Genomic DNA, 21,494 nt, shown 5'->3' with positions numbered 1-21,494 from the left:
GCCATGGAGAATGACCAGCCCCTCGGCGGCGACCAGCCTAACCCGCCACCACCCACCCATCAGCTTCCCGGCGACATGCTCCGCAATATCTTCCATCGCCTCCCATCAGATCCCAGCGCCCTCGCTGTCGTCTCCTCCTCCTACAATGCCTGGTGGCGCATCGTCCACGACGAGGAGAACTTCCTCTGCTCCTTCCGCGCGGCACACCACAGCATCCCACCACTCATAGGCTTCTACTTCAACTCCGACCCCTTCGACTGCGTGCTCCAATTCACCCCAACCACGCCTATTACCCCGTCGTTGCTCTCCGCCCCCGCTGGGTTCCGTGGCTAGGCTGCATGCACGGTCGTCTGATCCTCGGCGGCAAAGACGGCGACCGCGAGCTCCTTCTTGTCATGGATCCTCTGACCGGCGAGGAGCACTCCATCCCGCCGGCGCCTGGCTTTCTTCCAGGGCAGAGCTCCAGCGCAGCGCTGGTATGCGATGCGGACCACGCCAAAGGCAAAGACTGACACTCATCGCTGTTCCGTGTCGTCTTTGCATATAGCGAGAATATTCCACCCGGCGGCTGGCATCCGCCCACGGCTCTCATCAGCACCTTCGCCTGCGTGTACAGCTCAAAGAAAGCAAGCTGGGGTGGCCGTCCGGGAGCCACCATGGCAGTCAAATGCTATTTCGATCTGTTATTAGGGAAAGAGGGATTGGTGGAATAGTTCATTGTATTGCTTGAGCCTCGTGGGCATATATATAGGAGTACAATCATCTACTTGGAGTACAAGACAAGTCAGAACAAATCCTAGTCTATCTCGTCTTTCCTAATAAACATTATACTCAACATCCCCCGCAGTCACAACGGTAGCGACGCAGACGGTGAGACTGGAGAAGAATCCGAAGGCAAGCCGACGGACACCTCCCCCCCCCCCCCCCCCCCCCATAGTCGTAACGGTCGACGCATCGCGGAGTCGTGGCTGGAGTGGAAACCAACGAGGTTTCTCAAGCAGGCGTTAGCCCTTTGTGCCGTTTGTCGATGTAGCTGAGAGCGTGGGGTGGTGAAGCCGTGGTCGAGGTAGCCGTGCGAAGAATGCCGTGGTCGATGTCAAGTCGGGGTCGCCGGTGTCGAGGAAGTCGCCGTGGAGCCGCGGGCGCAAGAGGGCGCCGAGTTAGCATGGCCACAGTGGTGTCGAAATAGGGGTGCGCCGGGAAGAAAATGTTGTTGGCGACGCGTCACGGCGGGTTTGCCAAGCCCGGGGACACATCATAGACGAAGGCACGCACCAGTGCTGCCAGCACTGGGCATGCGTAGACGGACGAAGATGAAGTTGACGAAGTGCCGACCAGGCTTGCCAGGCCCGGGGACACGTCATGAATGAAGGCACGCATCGATGTTGCCAGCACCAGGCATGCGTAGACGAGGAACCTGCACGAGCTGTACGCCATGTCAGAGAAGTCAGAGGGGCCAGCAGAGAAGAAATTGACGATGATTGCGGCGTCCATCGGCGCGGTGCCGATGTCACCAACGGTGGTCGGAGTAGACGAAGTGGTCGGGGTAGATGACGGCGACGCTGGCGACGGGCTAGTGCTGGATGAAGACGAACGGGGTGGACGGGCGGCGGGGGCAGCTATGGAGGTAGCCGCGGCGGCGGCCAAAGAAGTGCGGCAGCGGCGGCGGCTAGGTTAGAAGTGCGGCAGCGGTGCTCGAAGTAGGCGAAGAACCCTAACAGTGTGACGAAGACCAACGCGGACGGTGGCGTTCCCGCACCAAGGAAGACGGCGCGGCGCATACCTCGGGAGGTCGACGCGCTGTGACGGCGGAGCCAACCGCGGACCGCGGCGCTACAGCCCGAAGGGGTGATGCAGCAGCGGCAGGCGGGTCGGGGTGATGGCTGGAAGACCTCGGGGCGGCGGCGGGGACCGCGGGCCGCGACGCTGCGGCCCAAAGGGGCGACACAATGGCGGTTCGCGAGTCAGTGCAACCGCGGAGACGGCCTCGGGACGGCGGCGGGAACCACGTATCGCGACACTACGGCCCGAAGGGGTGACGCAGTGGCGACGCACGAGTCGATGCAGCTGCGAGGAGAACCACGGGGCGGCGGCGCTGCGGCCCGACGGGGCGACGCAGCGGCAGCCCGATGCTCGATTGGTGAAGAGGCGCGCTGAATTCAGGGACGATCTTCGCGGGACCTGCGGAGGCGCGCGTAACCGACGGGCCAGATGAGGCGGATCGCAGTGGCGAGTGGGTGATCAAGCCGATCGCGCGCGAGGTGGGGACGCAGCTCGATGAAGGTGTGGTGGCGGCGGTGTCCGAGATGAAGCTGGCGACGATGGACGACGTGGGACGTCGTGCGGACGAGCTTGTCAGCACTAGCACCCGGGCTGCCAAAGCAACACCGGCACCCGGGCAGCGAGGCCCGAGCGACCAACGGAGCAGCGACGTCCGAGTTAAGGCAGCCGACGCAGCCGTCCCAACGCAGCCGAGGACGATGCCGGCGAGGTAGACCGCCGGGCCGCCGTGCAGACGCGGCGGAGGTGGGTGATGTGGATCGATGGGCGGGCCGGACGCGCGAGCGACGGCTATGATTGGCCGTCGCATGGAGCGAGGCCGCCGGGTCGGGGCGACGCAGGTGTCTCGGTCGGAGCAGGGCGGTGACGGCTGGCGCAAGGTGACGGCCGGCGCAAGGCGACGGGCGAACCACGCGCAGACGGCTGCTGGCCCTGACGGGCCGCCTTAGCGCGCGTGGCCGTCGGGTCGGAGAAGAGGCCGGCTGGTCGCGCAGGGGTCGGAGTAGAGGCACTCGGGGTCAACGGCGGCGGTGGGCGACGCAAACCGATCAGGAATAGATCGGAAAACCAAAAAGAAACCGCGTGATCAAGATGACCGGCGGAAGAGAGAAAACCTCGAAACAAGGCTGGGGGAAAAGACTCTCTAGGGCAGCCGGTCAACACGACCGACGGACGAACCCTAGGTACGGGCGGCGCGGCCCTTGGCGGCGGTCATGGAGGCCGATCGCCCCGAAGGCGGCGCGCCGGTGCGGAAGCGGCGATGGGTAAGGTTTAGAATCGACTTGCGATAGATACCATGTTATAAGGGGAAAATGGATTGGTAGAATAGTTCATTGTATTGCTTGAGCCTCGTAAGCATATATATAGAAGTACAATCATCTACTTGAAGTACAAAACAAACGAGAACAAATCTTAATCTATCTCGCTTTTCTTAACAAACATTATATTCAACACGATCTGACGGAGATGGGTATTTTCATGGTCAACTCAGAGTCTGGGCAGCATCAGCGAGTTCTTCAATCGGACCAGCTGCCTTTCTCCTGTGTTTATCCCTACTCAACCTTTTATACTGCAGGTACTGTTACTTTACAACAGTTAGAGCTAGCTAGGGAGTTATTTATATTCGTTTTTCTATAAGCCCAAAATCTTGGGTTGTACAGTTCCAAGTTTCCTACAAATATGGATTTGTTATAGTAGCCAAACGAGGTTTTGTTCGATTGAACCATTTTTCTAGTTTATAGAGTCCTAGTTTATAGAGTACGGATTCTATATATATCTTCTATCCAAACAACGCCGTAGAGAAGTTTTTATTGAGACATGTACAGAAGAGAAGTGTGTGTGTGTTAGGGTTAGGGACGGTTGGTTTATGGGGTACATATGTATCCTATATGGATTTTTTTAGTAATTCAACAAAAAGTTAAAAAAAATTGAAAATATTTTTGAAATAAACATGACCTTCCATTGTATTCGTGAGAAAAGTTTCAGAAAAAGAAAATTCCTCTTTGACTTCTTTTCAAAAAAGACAAATTTTTGGTCAAAATAGCGTGAATAGGGATCTATAATAGCAAATAAATTTAGTCTTTTTTGCTGTGAAGTCAACATTGGTCTTTTTTTGTGAAAATTTATATACTAGTGCACAAGTGAGTCAAGTTTATTCTAAAAATAGTTCTTAACTATTTTGACTTTTTGTTTAATTATTAAAAAAATCTCATATAGGGTGTATATACAACCAGCAACCAAAGTGTATTTCCCGCCCCGGTCATGGAATCCTTACATATTTTAGGCGCGTATTTTTTTTTTAAATCTGGTAGCCTTTTGTTCCCAGTGCATATCTAATAAGCAACAATGACACACATGGAAACATGTATTGGAGTTTTGCTCATCTTAATTAACTTTTGATGATATTAATCAGTGACCTACTTTTTGTTGCTAGCTAGACTTTCGCACCGTGACTAGCTATGCTTGTAGTATCTTCCACGTACATGACACATGTCTAATGGAAATTTAAGCATAGTGCTTGTCTATTTGGTATTGTGATGTTTTTCATTTGTATTATTAAACTTACTTTTTTGGGTTTATTTGTTTGATTATTTAGAAGGACCTGGCTATATTGATCGATTACCGTATCAGTGCATAATTTCTTATAAGCGGCAACTTAGAACATGTCTGCACAATACTATTATATGGAAGGTTACACATCAAGTGTGTTTACGTTCAAAGGAGATTCCTCTGTACAGATGTACACCTAATTGAGTAAATATTTCATTTTCCTATGCAGTAGTTGATCTTTATTTTCTCACATTCCTGAACATATGGATTACATGTGTTAATTGATGATTGGAGCAAAAAAAAAAGATAAAGATAGTTTTACTTTTATCCTCAAGAAAGGTGAACATCCAATGGATACTTAGAATTCTGGAGTGCATGTTTTGTTTCAAGTTTGACTAACTGTGTTCATGATAATCTGATACACATCAGTGAGTGGCGATAGGTCCATACAAAAATATATGCGTGCAAAGCTGGCTGCAGTGATCTATATTATAGATAATTCGATATCTACTCTCTGAAAAAGATGTCAATGGAGTATATCATTGAAGACAATCAAATTTGGTTATGATAATTTGATGCAACATTTGCATAATGACATCCTATTATCATCTAATAATTTCTATACAAGTTTAGCATTTTCAAATGCATGATTTAAAATTTTCAAGATGAACATTACACAAACATTTTCTTCAAAATGCCTCGAACACAATTTTAAAACCTGTGAACTTTGTTTAAATGTAATGTACATTTTTTTAATGCAAGGAATCATTTTTTTCAATTTAACATTTTTTTATAAATGTATAAATACTTTTCATATGCCTGATTAATATTTTTAATACACATGATGAACATTTTATAAATTTTTTGATACACATTGTACATTTTCATATGCATAAAAAATTATATATACACGTTTAACAATTTTTAAATGCAAGATGAACATTTTCAAATTTTTATGTGAAGTGTATTATTATATATGTTTAGAATTTTTGAAATAAAAAGAAAAGTTTAAAAAGGAAAACAAAAATGCTAGTGAACAAAAAATGCAACAAATGGAAGAAAACACGCACGAGCATGCCCCCCCCCCCCCCCCCCCCCAACAAACACACACAAGCAACTTAACTTCAGCAAAGCGACGTGGCGACTGGACCGGTCGAGAACCAACTGGACCAACAGAACAACAATATCCAAGCAAGCATGTTACAGATATGGTGAAATTGATTGTTAGGGTTTGAATAAACCTTCACCGTAGGAACTCCTCAGTTTATGTGTACATACAAGAGTACATATGTATATTCATGTGTATATGATGCATGTATCCACATTTGACGTGTTCGGTTCAACTTCTTCAAATGTATATTTCAGCATCACAACATGTATATATATTCCTCGTGAAGTATCTACTAATATTTTTTTGGGTCTTGTATCTTTCATGTTTATTCATGCAGCTGGTAAAGTAGTTCATGAAGATATACAACAGGTCAACAGAACAACAATATCCAATCAGGTAAGCATGCAACTCAAGTGTATTATTCCTTATGATGAGCTCAATGATGTTACTAGTTATCTTAGGGGAGATGTTGAACTGGTATACAGTCTGTGATAGAATTTATCGGCAGAGCTAGTAATGGCTAGGTAACTTCATTGACTTAAATCATATGTTAATTAAACAAAGTGGAGGTGGGAGCTTTGACCCTTATATATCAAGATTTGTTGTAGATTTCAGATAGTATAGACCCTAATGAGCAAATGTTACCTATCAGCTTCGTTTGTCTTATCTTTTGAAACTATCTTTCTTCATTTATATGCTGGTGATATTGTGCAGTAGTACATGATCATGCAAAGAATTTGTATAAATGTTTGGATAAGTTTTGTGTGTGTATTTCTTTCTTGTATTCCATATGTTTCCATCCTTAATTTTCTTTTCTTATATTTCACTTAGCTGGAGAAATCAGTGCCCTAGGTGAAAAGTAGTGATGGCAGTGTTGACTAGTTTTCGTTCAATAAAGAGGTGATGACCGATTGTATCATATGCACCCTTTTTGTTTTCTGAATGTTTCCAACGACCTTATCTTGAAATAAGTTAATTAAGTTACCATTTTTATTTTGTTGTAGGATCACTTGCTAATTTAGTAGGGGTACCTCTCAATAAGTTGAGTTATAGGTTAGCTTTATTGCATAGTATCCCGCCACAAGTGCACTTCAATCATTATCCTAATAAAGTAATTGCATCAGTTTATGAAGGTGAAGCATTTGTTGGCAATGAATTTCCTTTCTTGGCCCCTTAGCAATCACATTTCGTGATCACCAATCTTTCCTACCAATTATTTACTACCCTACAAAAGGTACATGTACTTAGGGTAGACCGGCATTTGTTTCTAAGAGTTTAGGATTACAATGGATGAGGCGGTAAATTTTCAGCCATCGAGTTTTTTTTCAAAAAGAGAGAGGATTCCAACACAAAAATATTATGGCATAAAAATTGAGCTTGAACTCCCTTGCTTTGATGTTTAATGTATGTCAATGGATACGAGGCCAGACAGTGGTTCCACTACAAAGATTGTCATGGTAGTGGACGGGAAGTTGTAATGCAACACGCCTATGTGTATTTAGTTGCCCCAACAATGAGCATTTGGAGATCAATTAGTGTCGCTCGAATGGAACAAATGTTCTTTATTTCTATGATAATTAGGGTTGCATAAAAGGATCTCTCTCCATCGTGATCGCCGGGTTTTCCTATTTATATGGTGGATGAGAGAGGATGAAGACATTATAATTCTACCCTTGCCTTTTGCGGATTTACAGGAGGGTATCCTAGACATATCCCCTCAGGTGGAGCATCTAAATTGAATATTGGCTCAGCTCCGTGGAGGAATTTATTCCCATCCCTTTTCTCCACCGTGGTAGAGACTCTTGGCAATACACCACAAGGGAAGTTTCAAATTGTGTCGTGGAAGGGATCCCACCTATCCGTCATACATCTCGAAGTATAAAGTTCAGGACAAATAGAGCATTGCAATAAGCAAGATGACAAAATGTAGAAAGTAAAATATGAAGCAATATGACAAGAAACCATCATTTTATCCTTAGTGGCAACAATACAATACATGTCTTGTCGATATACATAACCATAAGATTAGAAACCTCTATAATGCACCACTCCCTCTGAACAAATAACAATCAAACTTGGCCAAATATGATAGATGGATCATAGAGAAAACAAAGATAGTTAATTATACAACAAAGAAATTCAAAAGATTTAAGGTAGAACATAAATAACAAGTAAAGATAGTTTTGGTATTTTCGAAAATAAATTGGCAAGCAAAGATGCGAGCTAACAAATAAATAAAAAGTAACTAGGCAAGATAGGTAACAAGAATGCAGAGTGATAGTGTGTAGGACATGTTTGTTCGAGGAGAAACTCCCTGGCAACGACACTAGGAATGTTGCTTGCTCTCTTTTAAGAGTGGCTGGGTAACGCCCAACTGTAAGTGCGAAGTAACCTGGCAATAAGTATTTTCCTCGATTTGAGAACCAAGGTTTATCGAACCAAAAATAGTTCTTCCAACAAACAAAGTCACTAGTACCTGCACACGAAACTCAAAAAATCATGTAACCAACATGTCAAGAAGGTTGTGAAGCTTCTTGTCTCGCTAGTTACAAGATTAAAATGCACAGGATAATGGTAATTGATAAAAAGGTAAAATAACAGAGAAGGTATAGAAAAAATATTTTTGTGGAAGTTTTGAGTAATTGAGAATAGACCTAGGGGGCAATAGGGTTCACTAGTAGCATCTCTCATAAACATATATAACAATGTAGTGTGGTGACCAAATTACAGTTGAGCAGCGATTAAATTCCAATATTTATATTTATGACTATGATCATTCATGGCATAATGTCATATAGGCATTACGCCGTGATATGCAGACCATTATCCAACTGCACCTACAACTAATACTCCACTCCAAGACCGATATCCATCGTGCATCTCGAAGTAAAAAGTTCATGACAAATAGAGCATTGCAATAAGCAAGATGGCGTAATGTAGACAGTAAAATACGAAGTAATATGACAGGAAACCATCGTTTTATCTTTAGTGGCAACAATATAATACTTGTCTTGTTGTTATGGACCACCACAAGATTAGAACCCTCAACAATGTACCACTTCCTTCGAAGAAATACCCATCAAACATGGCCGAAGAAGATAGATGGATCGGAGAGCATACAAAGATTTTTCATTATACAACAAAGAAACTTCAAAAGATTCAATTGATTCTAATGAGCAATCTGATCATAAAGTGAAAATTCATCATATCCCAACAAACACACTACCGATTACATCTAATTGATCCCGATCATGTGAGGAAGCTCACGGGAACTTTGTATTGAAGAGAGAGAGAGAGAGAGAGAGAGAGAGAAAGAGAGAGAGAGAGAGAGAGAGAGAGAGAGAGACCCTAATTAAGGTCCTAACGGAACTACTCCCACATAGTCATGGAGACAACAAGGACTGTAAAGAAGCCTCCCATGTTGGATTCCCCCTTCGGCAGATTGCCGGAACAGGCCTCCAGATTGGATATCTCTGTACAACAACTTGCGACGGCAGAAAAATCAGAGAAAGATTGTGAGATGGTTGTTGGGGAACATAGTAATTTCAAAAAAATTCCTACGCACACGCAAGATCATGGTGATGCATAGCAACGAGAGGGGAGAGTGTTGTCTACGTACCCTCGTAGACCGGCAACGGAAGCGTTGACACAACGTAGAGGAAGTAGTCGTACGTCTTCTCGATCCGACCGATCCAAGTACCGAATGTACGGCACCTTCGAGTTCTGCACACGTTCAACTCGGTGACGTCCCTCAAGCTCCGATCCCGCAAAACGTTGAGGGAGAGTTTCGTCAGCACGACGGCGTGATGACGGTGATGATGTTCTACGGACGCAAGGCTTCGCCTAATCACCGCTACGATATGACCGAGGTGGAATATGGTGGAAGGGGGCACCGCACACGGCTAAGGAACGATCACGAGGATCAACTTGTGTGTCATGGGGTGCCCCCTTGCCTCAGTATATAAAGGAGGGAGAGGGGGAGGTGCGGCCGGCCCTATGGGTGTGCCTGGAGGAGTCCTACTCCAACCAAGAGTAGGACTCCCCCTCTTGCCTTGTTGGAAAAGGAAGGAGGAAGGGAGAAAGAGGAAAGGGGGGCGCCCCCCCTTCTTTGTCCTATTCGGACTAGGGGAGGGGGCGCGCGGCCTGCCCAGGCCGGCCCTCCTCTTCTCCCTTATGGCCCATGTAGGCCCATTAACCCCCGGGGGTTTCTGGTAACCCCCCGGTACTCCGGTAAAATCCCGATTTCACCCGGAACGTTTCTGATATCCAAATATAGGCTTCCAATATATCAATCTTTATGTCTCGACCATTTCGATACTCCTCGTCATGTCCGTGATCACATCCAGGATTCCGAACAACCTTTGGTACATCAAAACACAAAAACCCTAATTACGATCGTCACCGAACTTTAAGCGTGCGGACCCTACGGGTTCGAGAACTATGTAGACATGACCGAGACATGTCTCCGGTCAATAACCAATAGCGTAACCTGGATGCTCATATTGGCTCCTACATATTCTGCGAAGATCTTTATTGGTAAGACCGCATAACAACATGCGTTGTTCCCTTTGTCATCGGTATGTTACTTGCCCGAGATTCGATCATCGGTATCTCAATACCTAGTTCAATCTCGTTACCGGCAAGTCTCTTTACTCGTTCCATAATACATCATCCCGCAACTAACTTATTAGTTGCAATGCTTGCAAGGCTTGAGTGATGTGCATTACCGAGAGGGCCCAGAGATACCTCTCCGACAATCGGAGTGACAAATCCTAATCTCGAAATACGCCAACCCAACAAGTACCTTTGGAGACACCTGTAGAGCACCTTTATAATCACCCAGTTACGTTGTGACGTTTGGTAGCACACAAAGTGTTCCTCCGGTAAACGGGAGTTGCATAATCTCATAGTCATAGGAACATGTATAAGTTATGAAGAAAGCAATAGCAACAAACTAAACAATCAAGTGCTAAGCTAACGGAATGGGTCAAGTCAATCACATCATTCTCCTAATGATGTGATCCCGTTAATCAAATGACAACTCATGTCTATGGTTAGGAAACATAACCATCTTTGATCAACGAGCTAGTCAAGTAGAGGCATACTAGTGACATTCTGTTTTGTCTATGTATTCACACATGTATTATGTTTCCGGTTAATACAATTATAGCATGAATAATAAACATTTATCATGATATAAGGAAATAAATAATAACTTTACTATTGCCTCTAGGGCATATTTCCTTCAGTATCCCACTTGCACTAGAGTCAATAATCTAGATTACACAGTAATGATTCTAACACCCATGGAGCCTTGGTGTTGATCATGTTTTGCTCGTGGAAGAGGCTTAGTCAATGGGTCTGCAATATTTAGATCCATATGTATCTTGCAAATTTCTATGTCTCCCACTTGGACTAAATCCCGAATGGAATTGAAGCGTCTCTTGATGTGTTTGGTTTTCTTGTGAAATCTGGATTCCTTCGCCAAGGCAATTGCACCAGTATTGTCACAAAAGATATTGATTAGACCCGATGCACTAGGTATGACACCTAGATCGGATATGAACTCCTTCATCCAGACTCCTTCATTTGCTGCTTCCGAAGCAGCTATGTACTCCGCTTCACATGTAGATCCCGCCACGACTCTTTGTTTAGAACTGCACCAACTGACAGCTCCACCGTTCAGTAAAAACACGTATTCGGTTTGCGATTTAGAATCATACGGATCAGTGTCAAAGCTTGCATCAACGTAACCATTTATGATGAGCTCTTTGTCACCTCCATATACGAGAAACATATCCTTAGTCCTTTTCAGGTATTTCAGGATGTTCTTGACCGCTGTCCAGTGATCCACTCCTGGATTACTTTGGTACCTCCCTGCTAGACTTATAACAAGGCACACATGAGGTCTGGTACACAGCATTGCATACATGATAGAGCCTATGGCTGAAGCATAGGGAACATCTTTCATTTTCTCTCTATCTTCTGCGGTGGTCGGACATTGAGTCTTACTCAACTTCACACCTTGTAACACAGGCAAGAACCCTTTTTTGCTTGATCCATTTTGAACTTCTGCAAAACCTTGTCAAGGTATGTGCTTTGTGAAAGTCCAATTAAGCGTCTTGATCTATCTCTATAGATCTTAATGCCCAATATGTAAGCAGCTTCACCGAGGTCTTTCATTGAAAAACTCTTATTCAAGTATCCCTTTATGCTATCCAGAAATTCTATATCATTTCCAATCAATAATATGTCATCCACATATAATATCAGAAATGCTACAGAGCTCCCACTCACTTTCTTGTAAATACATGCTTCTCCAAAAGTCTGTACAAAACCAAATGCTTTGATCACACTATCAAAGTGTTTATTCCAACTCTGAGAGGCTTGCACCAGTCCATAAATGGATCACTGGAGCTTGCACACTTTGTTAGCTCCCTTTGGATCGACAAAACCTTCTGGTTGCATCATATACAACTCTTCTTCCAGAAATCCATTCAGGAATGCAGTTTTGACATCCATTTGCCAAATTTCATAATCATAAAATGCGGCAATTGCTAACATGATTCGGACAGACTTAAGCATCGCTACGGGTGAGAAGTTCCCATCGTAGTCAATCCCTTGAACTTGTCGAAAACCTTTTGCAACAAGTCGAGCTTTGTAGACAGTAATATTACCATCAGCGTCAGTCTTCTTCTTGAAGATCCATTTATTCTCAATTGCTTGCCGATCAACGGGCAAGTCAACCAAAGTCCACACTTTGTTCTCATACATGGATCCCATCTCAGATTTCATGGCTTCTAGCCATTTTGCGGAATCTGGGCTCACCATCGCTTCTTCATAGTTCGTAGGTTCATCATGATCTAGTAGCATGACTTCCAGAACAGGATTACCGTACCACTCTGGTGCGGATCTTACTCTGGTTGATCTACGAGGTTCGGTAGTAACTTGATCTGAAGTTTCATGATCATTATCATTAGCTTCATCACTAATTGGTGTAGGTGTCATAGAAACCGGTTTCTGTGATGTACTACTTTCCAATAAGGGAGCAGGTACAATTACCTCATCAAGTTCTACTTTTCTCCCACTCACTTCTTTCGAGAGAAACTCCTTCTCTAGAAAAACTCCAAATTTAGCAACAAAAGTCTTGCCTTTGGATATGTGATAGAAGGTGTACCCAACAGTCTCCTTTGGGTATCCTATGAAGACACATTTCCCCGATTTGGGTTCGAGCTTATCAGGTTGAAGTTTTTCACATAAGCATCGCAGCCCCAAATTTTCAGAAACGACAACTTTGGTTTCTTGCCAAACCACAGTTCATAAGGCATCGTCTCAACGGATTTTGATGGTGTCCTATTTAACGTGAATGCAGCCGTCTCTAAAGCATAACCCCAAAATGATAACGGTAAATCAGTAAGAGACATCATAGATCGCACCATATCTAATAAAGTACGATTACGACGTTCGGACACACCATTACGCTGTGGTGTTCCGGGTGGCGTGAGTTGCGAAACTATTCCGCATTGTTTCAAATGTAGACCAAACTCGTAACTCAAATATTCTCCTCCACGATCAGATCGTATAAACTTTATTTTCTTGTTACGATGATTTTCAACTTCACTCTGAAATTCTTTGAACTTTTTAAATGTTTCAGACTTATGTTTCATTAAGTAGATATACCCATATCGCTTAAATCATCTGTGAAGGTGAGAAAATAACGATATCCGCCACGAGCCTCAACATTCATTGCACCACATACATCTGTATGTATGATTTCCAACAAATCCGTTGCTCTCTCCATAGTACCGGAGAACGGCGTTTTAGTCATCTTTCCCATGAGGCACGGTTCGCAAGTACCAAGTGATTCATAATCAAGTGGTTCCAAATGTCCATCGGTATGGAGTTTCTTCATGCGCTTTACACCGATATGACCTAAACGGCAGTGCCACAAATAAGTTGCACTATCATTATCAACTCTGCATCTTTTGATTTCAACATTATGAATATGTGTATCACTACTATCGAGATTTATCAAAAATAGACCACTCTTCAAGGGTGCATGACCCTAAAAGATATTACTCATATAAATAGAACAACCATTATTCTCTGATTTAAATGAATAACCGTCTCGCGCCAAACAAGATCCGGATATAATGTTCATGCTCAACGATGGCACCAAATAACAATTATTTAGGTCTAATACTAATCCCGAAGGTAGATGTAGAGGTAGCGTGCCGACCGCGATCACATCGACTTTGGAACCATTTCCCACGCGCATCGTCACCTCGTCCTTAGCCAATATTCGCTTAATCCGTAGCCCCTGTTTCGAGTTGCAAATGTTAGCAACAGAACCAGTATCAAATACCCAGGTGCTACTGCGAGCATTAGTAAGGTGCACATCAATAACATGTATATCACATATACCTTTGTTCACTTTTCCATCCTTCTTATCCGCCAAATACTTGGGGCAGTTCCGCTTCCAGTGACTAGTCTGCTTGCAGTACAAGCACTCAGTCTCAGGCTTAGGTCCAGACTTGGGTTTCTTCTCTTGAGCAGCAACTTGTTTGTTGTTCTTCTTGAAGTTCCCTTTCTTCTTCCCTTTGCCCTTTTTCTTGAAACTGGTGGTCTTATTGACCATCAACACTTGATGCTCCTTCTTGATTTCTACTTCCGCGGTTTTTAGCATCGCGAAGAGCTCAGGAATAGTTTTATTCATCCCTTGCATATTATAGTTCATCACGAAGCTTTTGTAGCTTGGTGGCAATGATTGAAGAACTTTGTCAATGACACTATCAACAGGAAGATTAACCCCCAGCTGAGTCAAGTGATTATGATACCCAGACATTTTGAGTATATGTTCACTGACAGAACTATTCTCCTCCATCTTGCAGCTATAGAACTTATTGGAGACTTCATATCTCTCAATCCGGGCATTTGCTTGAAATATTAACTTCAACTCCTGGAACATCTCATATGCTCCATGACGTTCAAAATGTCGTTGAAGACCCGGTTCTAAGCCGTAAAGCATGGCACACTGAACTATCGAGTAGTCATTAGCTTTGCTCTGCCAGACGTTCATAACATCTGGTGTTGCTCCTGCAGCAGGCTTGGCACTTAGCGGTGCTTCCAGGACGTAATTCTTCTGTGCAGCAATGAGGACAATCCTCAAGTTACGGACCCAGTCCGTGTAATTGCTACCATCATCTTTCAACTTTGCTTTCTCAAGGAACGCATTAAAATTCAACAGAACAACAGCACGAGCCATCTATCTATAATCAAACATAGACAAGCAAGATACTATCAGGTACTAAGTTCATGATAAATTTAAGTTCAATTAATCATATTACTTAAGAACTCCCACTTACAAAGATATCCCTCTAATCCTCTAAGTGATCACGTGATCCAAATCAACTAAACCATGTCCGATCATCACGTGAGATGGAGTAGTATCAATGGTGAACATCAATATGTTGATCATATCTACTATATGATTCACGCTCAACCTTTCGGTCTCCGTGTTCCGAGGCCATATCTGTTATATGCTAGGCTCGTCAAGTTAAACCTGAGTATTCCGCGTGTGCAACTGTTTTGCACCCGTTGTATTTGAACGTAGAGCCTATCACACCCGATCATCACGTGGTGTCTCAGCACGAAGAACTTTCACAACGGTGCATACTCAGGAAGAACACTTATACTTCGATAATTTAGTGAGGGATCATCTTATAATTTTACCGTCAATCAAAGCAAGATAAGATGCATAAAAGATAAACATCACATGCAATCAATATAAGTGATATGATATGGCCATCATCATCTTGTGCTTGTGATCTCCATCTCCGAAGCACCTTCATGATCACCATCGTCACCGGCGCGACACCTTGATCACCATCGTAGCATCGTTGTCGTCTCGCCAATCTTATGCTTCCACGACTATCGCTACCACTTAGTGATAAAGTAAAGCATTACAGCGCAATTGTATTGCATACAATAAAGCGACAACCATATGGCTCCTGCTAGTTGCCGATAACTCGGTTACAAAACATGATCATCTCATACAATAAAATTTAGCATCATGTCTTGACCATATCACATCACAACATGCCCTGCATAAACAAGTTAGACGTCCTCTACTTTGTTGTTGCAAGTTTTACATGGCTGCTACCGGCTTAGAAAGAACCGTTCTTACCTACGCATCAAAACCACAATGATAGTTTGTCAAGTTGGTGCTGTTTTAACCTTTGCAAGGACCGGGCGTAGCCACACTTCGTTCAACTAAAGTTGGAGAAACTGACACCCGTCAGCCACCTGTGTGCAAAGCACGTCGGTAGAACCAGTCTCGCGTAAGCGTACACGTAATGTCGGTCCGGTCCGCTTCATCCAACAATACCGCCGAACCAAAGTATGACATGCTGGTAAGCAGTATGACTTATATCGCCCACAACTCACTTGTCTTCTACTCGTGCACAACATCAACGCATAAAACCTAGGCTCGGATGCCACTGTTGGGGAACATAGTAATTTCAAAAAAATTCCTACGCACACGCAAGATCATGGTGATGCATAGCAACGAGAGGGGAGAGTGTTGTCTACGTACCCTCGTAGACCGGCAACGGAAGCGTTGACACAACGTAGAGGAAGTAGTCGTACGTCTTCCCGATCTGACCGATCCAAGTACCGAACGTACGGCACCTCCGAGTTCTGCACACATTCAACTCGGTGACGTCCCTCAAGCTCCGATCCAGCAAAACGTTGAGGGATAGTTTCGTCAGCACGACGGCGTGATGACGGTGATGATGTTCTACCGACGCAGGGCTTCGCCTAAGCACCGCTACGATATGACCGAGGTGGAGTATGGTGGAAGGGGGCACCGCACACGGCTAAGGAACGATCACGAGGATCAACTTGTGTGTCATGGGGTGCCCCCTTGCCTCAGTATATAAAGGAGGGAGAGGGGGAGGTGCAGCCGGCCCTATGGGTGCGCCTGGAGGAGTCCTACTCCAACCGGGAGTAGGACTCCCCCCTATTGCCTTGTTGGAAAAGGAAGGAGGAAGGGAGAAAGAGGAAAGGGGGGCGCCGCCCCCCCCCCCTTCCTTGTCCTATTCGGACTAGGGGGGAGGGGGCGCGCGGCCTGTCCTGGCCGGCCCTCCTCTTCTCCCTTATGGCCCATGTAGGCCCATTAACCCCCCCTGAAAGCACAAGTGCTCCCTAGGTGGTTTTGATAATTGATGACAACATATCTCTTGTTGGACTAACATTTCTATCTAGCATGTTTCAGATAAGTTCAACAATGGAGTGGCATGGACTAAAGGTTGTGGGAACTCCTTCAAGATGCTAAGGACAAAGGATTGGCTAAAGCTTCAAGCTCAAGACTCTTCATTTTACATTTTAGTGATCTAAGATCACATTGAGTCCATAGGAAAAGCCAATACTATCAAGGAGGGATGAGGTGTTGCTTAATGAGCCTCTTGCTTCATGTGCTTAATGATATGCTCCAAAATCCTCAGCTACATTCCCACTTCCACATATGACCTAAACCCAAAGCCAAACTCGGACCTACCGATTATTCCTATCCGGCGCCACCGAGTTTCACCTGTCATAGCCACTGCCAGAAACCCTAATCAGTTCGGTCTCACCGATGGGATCTCGGTCTCACCGAGTGGGCTTGCAAACTCTCTGTTACCTATTGCAATATTTTCGGTCCCACCGAGATATGCAATCGGCCCCACCGAGTTTGCTTGGCCAACTCTCTGTTTCACTTATTACCCAAATCGGTCCCACCGAGTTTGAGTAATCGGTCAAACCGAGTTTTGGATTTACCCTAACCCTAGCACATCGGTCCCACCGAGTTGATCCAGTCGGTCCCACCGAAAATCTCTAACGGTCACTAGGTTTCCTATTTCGGTCTGACCGAGTTTGTTGATTCGGTCCCACCGAGATTGGTAAATCGTGTGTAACGGTTGGATTTTGTGTGGAGGCTATATACACCCCTCCACCTCCTCTTCATTCGAAGAGAGAGCCATCAGACTAAGCCTACACTTCCAGCATCCTATTTCTGAGAGAGAACTACCTACTCATGTGTTGAGGCCAAGATATTCCATTCCTACCATATGAATCTTGATCTCTAGATTTCCCCAAGTTGCTTTCCACTCAAACCTTCTTTCCACCAGATCCAAATCCTATGAGAGAGAGTTGAGTGTTGGGGAGACTATCATTTGAAGCACAAGAGCAAGGAGTTCATTACCTACACACCATTTGGTACTTCTTGGAGAGTGGTGTCTCCTAGATTGGCTAGGTGTTACTTGGGAGCCTCCTACAAGATTGTGGAGTTGAACCAAGGAGTTTGTAAGGGCAAGGAGATCACCTACTTCGTGAAGATCTACCGCTAGTGAGGCAAGTCCTTCGTGGGCGATGGCCATGGTGGGATAGACAAGGTTGCTTCTTCGTGGACCCTTCGTGGGTGGTTGCTTCTTTGTGGACCCTTCATGGGTGGAGCCCTCCGTGGACTTGCGCAACCATTACCCTTCATGGGTGGAGCCCTCCGTGGACTCGCGCAACCGTTACCCTTCGTGGGTTGAAGTCTCCATCAACGTGGATGTAGGATAGCACCACCTATCCGAACCACGGGAAAAACATCTGTGTCTCCAATTGCGTTTGAATTCTCCAAACCCTTCCCCTTACATTCTTGCAAGTTGCATGCTTTACATTCCGCTGCTCATATACTCTTTGCATGCTTGCTTGATATGTATTGTGTATGTTGAAATTGTGCCTAAAATTCCACTAAAACCAAAAAGGCCTAAAAATGGCAACTTTAGCACTAAGTGTCTAATCACCCCCCTCTAGACACATCTACTTCTAGATCCTACAAGTGGTATCAGAGCTTTGGTCTCCATTTGCTTTGATCTCCATAGCTTTTGGTGGTCATAGCCTTGGTTTCACAACCTAGGAGAGTATGGCGTCTAGCGAGGGAAATTATCACCGTAGAGGTCCTTACTTTGATGGTACTAATTTTGCTAGTTGGAAGCATAAAATGAAAATGCATATTCTTGGACATAACCCCGCCGTTTGGGCTATTGTGTGTGTTGGTTTGCAAGGTGACTTCTTTGATGGGAAAGAACCAAACCATGAAGCTACCGCGGATGAATTGAAGATGTTGCAATACAATGCTCAAGCTTGTGATATTCTCTTCAACGGATTGTGCCCCGAAGAATTCAACAAAATCAGCCGTCTTGAGAATGCAAAGGAAATTTGGGACACTTTGATTGATATGCACGAAGGTACCGACTCCGTCAAGGAATCCAAGTTGGATGTGCTTCAAAGTCAACTTGACAAGTTCAAAATGAAGGATGGTGAAGGTGTCGCTGAAATGTACTCTAGGCTTGCTCTCAACACAAATGAGATTGCTGGCTTAGGAAGTGAAGAGATGACTGATAGATTCATCATCAAGAAGATTCTAAGAGCCTTGGATGGAAAATATGATACCGTGTGCACATTGATCCAAATGATGCCCAATTACAAAGATCTCAAGCCAACGGAGGTGATTGGAAGAATTGTTGCTCATGAGATGTCACTTAAGGATAAAGAGGAACTTCACAACAAATCAAGTGGTGCCTACAAAGCCTCATGTGAAGCCCCTACATCATCAAGTGAGAAACAAAACTTCAGTGAAGAATTGAGCTTAATGGTGAAGAACTTCAACAAGTTCTACAAGAGTAGAAGCAAAGATAGAAGCTTCAAGTCAAGGTCCTACAATGACAAAAGATCTTCTAGTCGAGAGCGAAACTGCTATAGTTGTGGAAGACCCGGACACTATTCCAATGAGTGTACGGCTCCCTACAAGAGAAGAGAAGATTCTCCAAAAAGAAGAAGCAAAGAATCACCAGCAAGAGAGAGAAGGAGTAGAGATGATCGTTATGAACGAAGATACTCACAGAGAAGCAAGGATTCGGAAAGGAAGGAAAAATCATCAAGGAGCTACACAAAACGAAGACATCAAGCTCATGTTGGTGAATGGATATCCGGCTCCGACTCCGACAGCCACTCCGAGAGAAGTTATCACTCTGACTCCGAAGATACTCAAGATGAAGGTGTTGCCGGTCTAGCACTTGTGTCAACCAACTCCTACGACATATTTGACTCACCAAATGAAGGAATTGGAAGATGCTTCATGGCCAAAGGTCCTAAGGTAACACACCCCGAGTATGTTGATTTCAATAGTGATGAAGATGACTTGTTAGGTGATGATTTGCTTGTTGACAACTCTAGTGATGAATACTATGATGAAACGTCAATTAATCATGCTAATCAAGATAAAACGAATGACAATGATAAGGAGAAGATTGAGGCTCTAACTAAAGAACTAAACACTCTTAAGTTAGCTCATGAAACTATCTTTGAAGATCATCGAGAACTTTTAAGAGCTCATGAGAAATTACGCTTTGAAAAGCTCAATCTTGAGCAAGAGCATGAGTTCTTAAAAGCAATCAATGATGATCTCCGCAAGAAAAGTTCTTCTTACATTGCCAAGCGTTTACTCTTATCCACTTACATGCCTCAAGTCAAGTCTAGTAACAAGAACAAGAAAGATTCTTCCTCTAGCAGTAACAATGATCATGCTAAATCCAATATTGTTGCTTCTAGTAGTTCTCTTGATTCCACTAATGATTCTCTTAGGCAAGTTACACTTGAGCAAGAAAATAGCTTATTGAAGGGAATTATAGAGAAAGGAGTGTACAAAAGCCTTGTCGGGAGTAAGCAATTCGAGGAAATTGTGCGCAAGCAAGGAATGCACCGGAAGAATCAAGGTGTTGGTTTTGAACGAAAATTCAATGCCAAGGGAGTTGAGTGGGAAGAAGATCAATACCCCAAGACAAAGTTTGTTCGTCAACAAGAGAAGTATGATACTTCTTTCAAGGGGACACAAGCTCAAGATGATCTTCCACCACAAGACTACAAGCAAAAAGGCAAGGACAAGCTTCAAGAGGAAATTGATGCATTTGAAGAAGCTCCTAAGACCTTAGTCAAGTGGATTCCCAAGACTACTTCAAGTTCCACTTCATCAAGTACGACTACAACTCCAAGGATTCCCATCAAGATGGTGTGGATCCAAAAGAAGAAGAACTAGAGAGTTCTTGAGGGTGACTCCGCCAACATACTTCACTCTTATAATTTTGGCAAGAGCAAGTGCAATCAACTTCCAAATCTTGCACTAGTTCAAGGAGTCACAAACCCTCTTGTTGGTAAGACAAGGGACAAGGTAACCTAAAAGTTTTCATGGACATCATCTTGTGTGTGCATCACTCTATGTCTATGGATATCCTTGTTTGTTCCTTGTGGGACTAACCCATGTAGGTATTGAAAGTGCAATTCACTCAAATGGATAGCTCCAAGTGAGCTACATCAACCTTGAGCACCCACACAAGTTCAACTACATGAGCAAGAACCACACCACCACCCAAGGTATGTTATTCCATCTTAGAGAAGCTTTACTCCAAGACATGAGTCAAAGCAACTCAACAAGATGTGAATACATCAAGATGCTTAAACGAAAAATGGTAACCCCATTTTGAGCTTAAACGATGAGTATGACCTATGATCAAGTGTTCTCACTTGACTCCTAAGTCAATATACTCTAACATAGGTGACTATGTCACCGCCCAACTCTAGATGAAGTTCTCTTGTGTTCTTTTCTGTGTTATTGCATTTGTCTCATGCATGTTTATTTTCTTTCTCTTTTTCAAAAAAAAACTTCATCTAGATCTTTCAGTTTCTTCTCTTTTCTCTTTGTTTTTGTTCTGCATTTTCTGCATTCAATTCCTTGCAAATCCTTCAGGTAATTCATTGCAAATCTTTGTGAGATCCTACATGTCTAGTGAGCTGAGGTGACAAGTGTTTTTCTCTGTGTGAACTCGGTTTCACCGACTTGTAATTTTTGGTCCAACCGAATCTTTTCGGTGCCACCGAAACATACCACTCAGTGCCACCGACTTCGCAACAGGAAAAACAGTTTGCCACTTGTTCTATATTTCTTCTGATCCAGCTCTACTCAATGAATCTT

Source organism: Triticum urartu, chromosome 5, assembly GCF_003073215.2.
Source record: "Triticum urartu cultivar G1812 chromosome 5, Tu2.1, whole genome shotgun sequence".
NCBI lineage: Eukaryota > Viridiplantae > Streptophyta > Magnoliopsida > Poales > Poaceae > Triticum > Triticum urartu.
This window is presented reverse-complemented; position numbering follows the sequence as displayed.